This window comes from Lacerta agilis, chromosome 14 (genome assembly GCF_009819535.1).
Source record: "Lacerta agilis isolate rLacAgi1 chromosome 14, rLacAgi1.pri, whole genome shotgun sequence".
NCBI lineage: Eukaryota > Metazoa > Chordata > Lepidosauria > Squamata > Lacertidae > Lacerta > Lacerta agilis.
Window position 1 is genome coordinate 39,662,115 of NC_046325.1, and position 9,520 is coordinate 39,671,634.

Sequence of the window (9,520 nt, forward strand, 5' to 3'; positions counted from 1 at the left end):
TTATTTCAATGATGTTATGCTCATTTGTTGTGCTGGTCGCTGACCTTAATAAAGAATGTATGTATGTAAGATTCTAAGGGATAAATGCTACAATAACCAGCATTTTATACTGTATTCATATTGTTACGAGTTTAGGAGGGGGTGTATACCTGGGCTCTGTTCTAATACCTGGATCCAGCAATTCATAAATTTTAAGCAAGGATTCAAATGGTTGTAATAGGCAAACAAGTCTCCTGGTAACGGCCCACTAAGTATGGGCTGTTAAGGTAACAAAGGAAATGGCTTGAGGAGGGAGTCTGTTGTCTGTTGCCTCATTCTGCCCCCTCGAAAAATGTGCCTGGAGACACGGCACGCCAGCCTCCTCTGCTATGCCACTGGTGAGATCTTAACCAGAATCAGAGCCAATGTTGATGCCACTCTCACTCTCTTGCTCTCAAGCTGCAGCTTCTCCCCAGCTTCCTTAAACCTACTTACAGTATGTTGTTATGGAGGTGGGGGAAAGAAAGAAACTTCAGATGCTCAAAGAAAGATTAAGTCCACACCCAACAGGCTTTGAATTAATCCTTCTTCGAGGGCATGTTTTGAAAAGTGTTTCTCAGCATGGGCATCAAAGGTGACAAACTGTCCTACTGTGATAGAAGAATGATTATTCCGAAACACATCTGGCCTGAGTAAACATTTTTTTTAAGTGCATGGAGTTTCTTCCTCTTCACCCCCCCCCATCCTGTCAGCGGTGCTTTCCCAGTTTTATGGACATTTTTCTATCGTTGAACTGAAAGATTTTTACTCTTTGTCCTCTCACTTCCTCATATTTCCTGCCTTAATCCTACTTCTCCCCAGTTCTCTAGCAATTTCAATTGTTTAAAATAAAAAAAGACCTCATGGAAATCCAACACCGTGTTCATGTGAATTTCTCCTAATAAACAATTTTTTTAGGCCGTTTTGACTAATGTGCTTTTCATTTGCAAGCAATGTTCCCTAGTATAATGCATTTTTTGTATATAATTTTCACTAATTATATAAACTGTTATGCATACTTTCCCATAATATATGCATTTTTTTCGAAGCACTGGTTGGTTGGATTACTGAATTGCAAAATTTGGATAAGTTCAAATTTCAAAAGATACTGTAGCTGCGTTTCACTTCTCACCTTATTTCAGAAAGAGCGAATTTGATAGATTCGCTTTTAAATGTGAACTGAATCAAATTTCCTTCCCATCCTTAACACTACCATAAACATATCAACACCTTTATTAGCCCCTCCCTTCAGATGGGAAAGAATAAGAAAAGGTATCCCCCCCCCAGAAAAAAACCCCTTATGATATCTTTTCCCATTCAGAAATTTCAAGAAATATCTCCAGCTATTTTCCATCCATTAGTTCCGATAAGGAACCATAAACCACTCACCCCAAGCCATTAATGCTCATTTGTCCAAGACAGTCGTACCTTGGTTTTCGAACAGCTTAGTTATGAACATTTTGGCCCCTGAACGTTTCAAACCCGGAAGTGTCTGTTCCAGTTTGTGAACTATTTTGGGAAGCTGAACGTCCGATGGGGCCTCCGCATTTCTGATGGGCTGTAGGAGCTTCCTGCAGCCAATCAGAAGCTGCGGTATGGTTTTCGAACGTTTTGGAAGTCGAATGGACTTACGGATCGGATTCCGTTCGACTTCCAAGGTACGGTTGTACATGCAAAAAGTCGTGGTTTTTAATACATGGGTTTACATGCACTGAATGTACAGTGTTGGAAAGATTCATTTATAAAATAAATATCACAGCAAGCAGTAGCCAATGGTTATGTCTACAAAATATTGTTGTGGGTTTGGGGGAGGGGTGGTCTCTATGCTTGAGTCCAGAAAGGGATAAAATCTAATAGAGGACCTCATTGTTGAATTAGCCAGGCAAAGGCCATAATGACCCCCAAGTATGGGTTGTTGTTCTGTGCCATAGAAGAAGAAGAAGAAGAAGAAGAAGAAGAAGAAGAAGAAGAAGAAGAGGAGGAGGAGTTTGGATTTGATATCCCGCTTTATCACTACCCTAGGGAGTCTCAAAGCGGTTAACATTCTCCTTTCCCTTCCTCCCCCACAACAAACACTCTGTGAGGTGAGTGGGGCTGAGAGACTTCAAAGAAGTGTGACTAGCCCAAGGTCACCCAGCAGCTGCATGTGGAGGAGCAGAGACACGAACCCAGTTCCCCAGATTATGAGTCTACCGCTCTTAACCACTACACCACACTGGCTCTCCAGAGGGCAAAGGGGTGGCCCCCTCCCTCACTTGGCTGGTAGAGAGAAGGACAAATGTCAGGGCAGGGGTCTGAGAGAGCTGGGAAAGAAGCAGGCTGAAGCCAGAAGTCAGAGAGGGTATCTCACACCCCTTGGAGATTGGGGTGCCGTGAAACATTATATGAGATTTTCAGACTGGTGTTCCATAGATCTTAATGTAGACTGCCATACATATGCAGTTCGCATGAGACAAATATATTCCACAGCCAAATATGTTTTGATCCAACCCAGTGGCAAAACCTATTTGTTGTTGTTTAGTCGTTTAGTCGTGTCCGACTCTTCGTGACCCCATGGACCACCAGAGCACACCAGGCACTCCTGTCTTCCACTGCCTCCCACAGTTTGGTCACACTCATGTTGGTAGCTTCAAGAACACTGTCCAACCATCTCATCCTCTGCCGTCCCCTTCTCCTTGTGCCCTCCATCTTTCCCAGCATCAGATTCTTTTCCAAATAAAAGTAAATGGTTGTGTATCATAAGGCTTTTTCAGCCTATTAGCTTTAGGATGAAGAGACAGCACCCTGGGGATATTTTCATTCTGATCATGAAACTGTCCCAAATAATTAACACTGAACTCACTTGAAGAATCCTACCAGACGCACAAAGGATCAAAGAGAGTACCTGATCATTATTATTTTTAGTAATTTTAAAATTAATTTTCAATTACAATCCTGTTTATTGCTTAATTATTCTCACGGCCAGTTCCCCAACCTAGGCTGCAGATAGACAGCAATTTGGACAGCTCTTGTGACTAATCCCTTAAAAGCCCACTCCACCCACAGTTTGAAAATCCCTATCCCGTTTCACGTGGCCAAACCTGTTCTCCCTGATTGTTATTTCATGGTGCATCGCTCTTCCTGTAATTGTGTGCATTCCATGAAATTCATCTATAAATCATACAGTTATTCCCCCCCCCCCCGCATGTTTGTAAACAGTCCTCAGATGAGTTCCACCAGTGGCTGTTCTGGCATATCCTTGTATTGCGTGGGGAGTTCAAGATTTCTTCGCTTGCCGGCAACAGCATCCTTAGAAGTAACACTGAGTTAGAGGATTAGGAAATATTATGGAAAACAGGTATAAATTTTTCAGCATGTAATAGTTTGAGACAAAATGTTATGAAAACGATGTACAGGTGGCATTTAACACCGGTTAAGTTGGCAAAAATGTATCATGGACAATGTAATAAATGCTGGAAGTGTAAGCAGGTGGAAGGGACATTTTTTCATATGTGGTGGAAGTGCCCAAAAGTAAAAGACTTCTGGGCGAAGATATACAATGAGTTGAAAAAGGTGTTGAAAAACACATTTAGTAAAAAACCAGAAGCCTTTTTATTAGGTACTGGTATTTTAAACCACGAAATCCCAAGAGAAGATAGAACAGTCTTTATGTATGCCACAACAGCAGCAAGAATCTTACTAGCCAAAAACTGGAAGACAGAGGAACTACCAACGATTGAAGAATGGCAGATGAAAATGATGGATTATATGGAGCTTGCTGAACTGACCGGTAAACTCCGAGACCAGAGGGATGACGCGGTGGGGAAAGATTGGAATAAATTTAAAGTATATTTAAAGAACTATGCTAAGATATGTATTTAAAACAACCAGGAAGAAATAGATAGGCAGCAGATATCGAAGTTAGATAAGAAGTAGATATAGATGAAGTAATGTCAAGGAGTTAAAAATAAAGAGAAAGTTGTTTTTTTTACATTAACATTGGAATATAAAAAGTTAAAGAAATTACTAAAGATGATTTACAAGGAAAGCAGAGGGCGAGGGCGAGAGGAAGTCAATATACAATGTTATAAAAGAGGGTTAGATAGACTTAATTAATTGTTTTATTAATCTTTTTGTTGTGTATTTTGTTGTAATGTTTTGTTTGTTTTGTTTGTTTTTTTGAAAAATCAATAAAAAATTTGCGGGGGGAAAAGAAGACGTAACACTGAGTAAGCAGAGTCCCAGCTTTTCGAATGCAATGTGATTTCTGCAGCATCCTTTTTATATATAATTTTTTTATTAAGTTTTTCTTAAATTTACATATAAAACATAGCAATTTCAGACATTAAAATACAGAGTTCTTTCGAACCCTTAGACCTCCTTCCCTCCCTCCATAGGTTCCATCTTTAAGATTAAATTTACTGCATCTTTTACCCTTATCTAACTATTGTATAACCATAGGTAAAGGTAAAGGGACCCCTGACCGTTAGGTCAAGTCGCGGACGACTCTGGGGTTGCAGCGCTCATCTCGCTTTATTGGCTGAGGGAGCCGGTGTACAGCTTCCGGGTCATGTGGCCAGCATGACAAAGTCGCTTCTGGTGAACCAGAGCAGTGCACGGAAATGCCGTTTACCTTCCTGCCGGAGTGGTACCTATTTATCTACTTGGACTTTGATGTGCTTTCGAACTGCTAGGTGGGCAGGAGCTGGGACAGAGCAACGGGAGCTCACCCCGTGGCAGGGATTCGAACCACCGACCTTCTGATCGGCGAGCCCTAGGCTCTGTGGTTTTGACCACAGCGCCACCCGGGTCCATAACCATAATTACCATAATTACCATAATACAATTCCACATTACAAGTGTCTTTACATCCCTGCCAAAGATTTTAACTGTTTACAGTGGTCTTTTAAGTAAATTACAAATTTACTCCAGTCTTTTGAAAATACTCGATCTTCCTGGTTTCGGATCTTCCCCGTCAGTTTCGCCATTTCCGCATACTCCATCAGTTTCACCTGCCATTCTTCTTTTGTTGGTATTTTTCCTTCCTTCCATCTCTGGGCTGGTAGCATTCTCACTGTTTTTGTTGCATACATAAAAAGTCTTTTATCTTCTCTTGGAAACACTTCACCTATAATACCTAGTAAAAAGCCTTCTGTTTTTTTTTTTAACAAATGTATTTTAAAAACATTTTCTTAAGTTCATTATATATCATTTCCCAGAAAGCCTTTACCAATGCACGTGTCCACCACATATGGTAAAAAAGTGCCCTCTTTCTCTTTACATTTCCAGCACAGTTTAAAACTTGTTTTGTACATTTTAGCAATTTTACTCGGTGTTAGATGCCAACGATACATCATTTTCATATAATTTTCTTTCAACGAACAGCATGCAGTCGATTTTATTTCCTCTTTCCATAACTTTTCCCAGGATGAAAGTTGGATATTATATGCAAAGTCTCTAGCCCAATGTATCATCACTGCCTTGATTTTTGTAGCTTTCTTGGAGGATGAGTAATCTGCAAGACATGACTTGTCCCCAGTGCTGGATTTACATATAAGCTAAACAAGCTATAGCTTAGGGCCCCACAAAAAAATTAAAGGAAAAAAAAAACCTGGATGTACATTTCCAAAATATAAGATAAAAAACAAATAAAATGAAACCTACATACAGCAACAGTGTTTTGTGTTGTGTAGGCTCCTATGATGTAAGTAATGGGCCCCGCCTGCTAGCCTGCTCCCAAAAATATCACTAGTTTGCTCATTTCTATACATGCATGTGCAAATGGCTTTAGATACCCATTAAAGGTGAAGGTATCCTTGACCATTAGGTCCAGTTGTGAACGACTCTGAGGTTGCGGGCTCATCTCGCTCTATAGGCCGAGGGAGCCGACGTTTGTCCGCAGACAGCTTCTGGGTCATGTGGCCAGCATGACTAAGCCGCTTCTGGCGAACCAGAGCAGCACACAGAAACGCCGTTTACCTTCTCGCCGGAGCGGTACCTATTTCTCTACTTGCACTTTGACGTGCTTTCGAACTGCTAGGTTGGCAGGAGCAGGGACCGAGCAATAGGAGCTCACCCCGTCCCAGGGATTTGAACCACCGACCTTCTGATCGGCAAGCCCTAGGCTCTGTGGTTTAGACCACAGCGCCACCCGCGTCCCTTTAGATACCTATTAGGTCCATAAATTACCATATAGCATCTATTCAACACAAAAAAATGGCAAAAAATTGTTGTTGACAAAGGACAGCTGGACATATAAAGGGCCCCATTACCTTCTGTAGCTGAGGGCCTCATCAAACCTAAATCCAGCCCTGCTTGTCCTCCACCCATCACATGCACAGTGAACCCCCTTGCACATTGCTCATGCCCCAAGAAAAGCTGTATATAAATTCCACCTTTCCTCCGAGGAGCTGAAGGTCGCGTATATGGTTCTGCCTCTCTTCATTTTAGCCTCATAACAATGGCTCCATATTCATACTTCTGGAACGCCATGATGGAGCACAATTTTGAGCAGAATGAGACACAGGGTCAGTCTTCCGAAGCTGCTCCCTGGCTTCGGGTGTGCAGAGGGGAGTAAGGGCTCCGTGCCACACATTTGGGTGACACGTGTCATTTCCCCCTCGGTCAGGGCAGAGCAATGCACGGGGAAGAGGACATTTGTGCAAAGAGCAGTCGAATTCAAATCACCGGGCAGGAAAATCTCTGTCTTGTGGCTGCCTGCTGGCAAGAAGTACAACTTCCTGTGCCATGCCTTGGCCGGCCTCTGAACCGTAGAAAATACTTGCGCAGCCAGCAGCCTTGTTTACGCAAGGGAAGGTGCCAAAAAGCATGTCAACTGTGTGTGCTACTCCTCAGAACGCACCCAAGCATCGATGCTTACGTAAAAGGAGAGGTTGGGGACGGTGTAGTCTTTTTTAAAGATACCCCATCATAAATCTGGCAACAGGAGAATTTGGTGTGGGGCGAAACCTTTTGGCGAACATCCTTCTGAGAATGTGGTGGTGATGACCTTTGCCTGGATCAAAAGGTAAAAGGGGTCGTGGTCTTGTAGTAAGGCTAAAGCTTACTGGGAAATGATATATAATGAAATGAAAAGGATGTTTACAGTAACGTTTATAAAAAACAACAACAACAGCACAGAAGCTTTTCTTTTGGGAATTGTAGGGACAGAATTACCTAAACTGTATAGAAACTTATTCATGTATGCAACTACAGCGGTAAGAATGTTACTTGCCTGCAAATGGAAAGAGGCAAAAGTCCCAGCAAAGGAGGAACGGATGCAAAAACTTATGGAATATACAGAGATGGCAAAACATACTGGAAGAATAAGAAATAAAGATAACAAACTTTTTATAAAAGAATGGAAATGGTTTATTGAATATTTAAAGATAATAGCCCTGTTGCTGGCTTTGACAGTGTCCAAAGGGAGTCAAAGGATGGAGGGGATGTTATTTCATATGTGGCAAAGGGGTAATAGAGTACAGTGGTACCTCGGTTTAAGAACAGCCCTGTTTACGAACAATTCGGTTTACAAACTCTGCAAAACCGGAAGTAGTGTCCCGGTTTGCGAACTTTACCTCGGTCTAAGAATGGAAGCCAAATGGTGGAAGGGCACCAGCGGTGGGAGGCCTCATTAGGGAAAGCGCGCCTCGGTTTAAGAACGGTTTCAGTTTCAGAACGGACTTCCGGAATGGATTAAGTTCGTAAACTGAGGTACCACTGTATTGGGAAATGATCCATAATGAATTGAGGGGTGTGTGTGTTTAAAAGTACTACCTCCCACCAGAAAAAAAGACTAGAACCCTTTCTGCTGGGGATAATTCAGACTGAAAATCCCAGGTGTAAAAAAAAAAAAGGTTATTTGTGTATGCTACTACTGCGGCCCATGTTTTGTTAGCCCAAAAATGGAAAACGAGTGAGGTCCCAGCTTAAGATGACACAATATGTATGCACAACTTACACACTTAACATATAGAATAAGAGAACAAGAAGAACAAACGTTCAAAGAAGATTGGAAAACGTTTGTTGAATACATGGAAAATAATTGTGTACAGCTGAAAACGCTGGCAGAATTAAGTGCATCAACCATGTAAATAAGTTTTGATGGATGCAATACTAGAATCCTGAATGGTATAGTTTTTGTAAAATATGCAGGGGTTTATGATATGCACAATGAACCATGGGAGGAGAAGAAGGGAAGTCATCGATATCTTAAGGAAAACGAGTGTCTTAAATTGTAAAACAGGAAACATAATAAAAATTATATACAAACACACACACACACACACACACACACACACACACACACACACAGAGTCAGAGGATAACCGTAGCTCTCCTGAGACCACCATACCCTGCCTGAGGAGGCTGCCGTTTTGGGGGAACCCTTGCACCCTGACTGCTCTCACACACACCACATACACCCAAGTCACCCCCAGGAGAAGAGACAGTGACATCTCTGAGTGGCAACCCCAAAACGGAGGTGTGTCTGGTACCACAAAGGCCCACCATCTCCTGTCCTTGCCTATCATGAGGAAGTCAGATTCCTCATGTGCCCAAAAGACAGTGAGGCAGAAGAGCCATCTCTAAGGCCTAGGCCAGGCTGAAGCAAAAGCTTCTCCTTGCTGGACAGCTCCCCATTCGCCCTCAATACCTTGATTCCTGACTCACTGGACAGCTCCTCGAACTCCAGGACTAATAATGGCTGCAAGCAGGCCATTAGGCAGCTAAAGTGGCCATTGGAATAGCCAAAAAAAAAAACTGAAAAAATAAACCTATGCTGCCAATACTCATGGTAAATCAGTATACAATCTTGGGAAAGAGTTTACTGAAGAAGCCCAAAATTGTCCATGGGCGAAACAGGGGACAAACGCCGGCACCCTGTCTAATTGTTGTGCGTCACATCGTCAATATTCCATCTGATTGGACTTGCTTTCATCTATTAACATCTGTGCGTATCATCTGACTGGACCTATTTTCATCAATATCTACAGGAGCCTGGCTAAAGACATTTAAAGACTGAAATTGTCCTGTTGTACTAACTTGAATGAGTTTTCTGTTTGTGGCTTCTTTGTTTGACTTCTTGCATTGCTTTCTTGTTGATTGGACTACCAATATAGAATTCAATACGTGGAGTGGTTTAGTAGATTTGTGTGCGCCGTTATTGTGCTGCTGATTGTATACTGATTTATTGGAATAGCCAATGTAGCTTTCAGACTAGGCAGCCAATGTGAAATCTGTTCTTCGTTCAATTCGTTCTGTTCTTCATGTGATCGCAGGGGAGGATGTGGCCAGGAACATGGCATTTCAGGGTCTTTCCATGTTATCCTCCCATCCATTTACAGAGCTGGTCTGCAGCAATATTTCAGAAACTTAAGGTGCGGTCGCAGCGCTTGTCCAAGGTGAATTTGAGGTTTTGCAGGGTTGCTGTCTTCTTATTGATTTCCTCAGTACGCCAATGCAATCCTTCACCCGTCCCTCATGCAAGTCGCCAGGTACGCACACATTCGAATCTCAGGCTTGG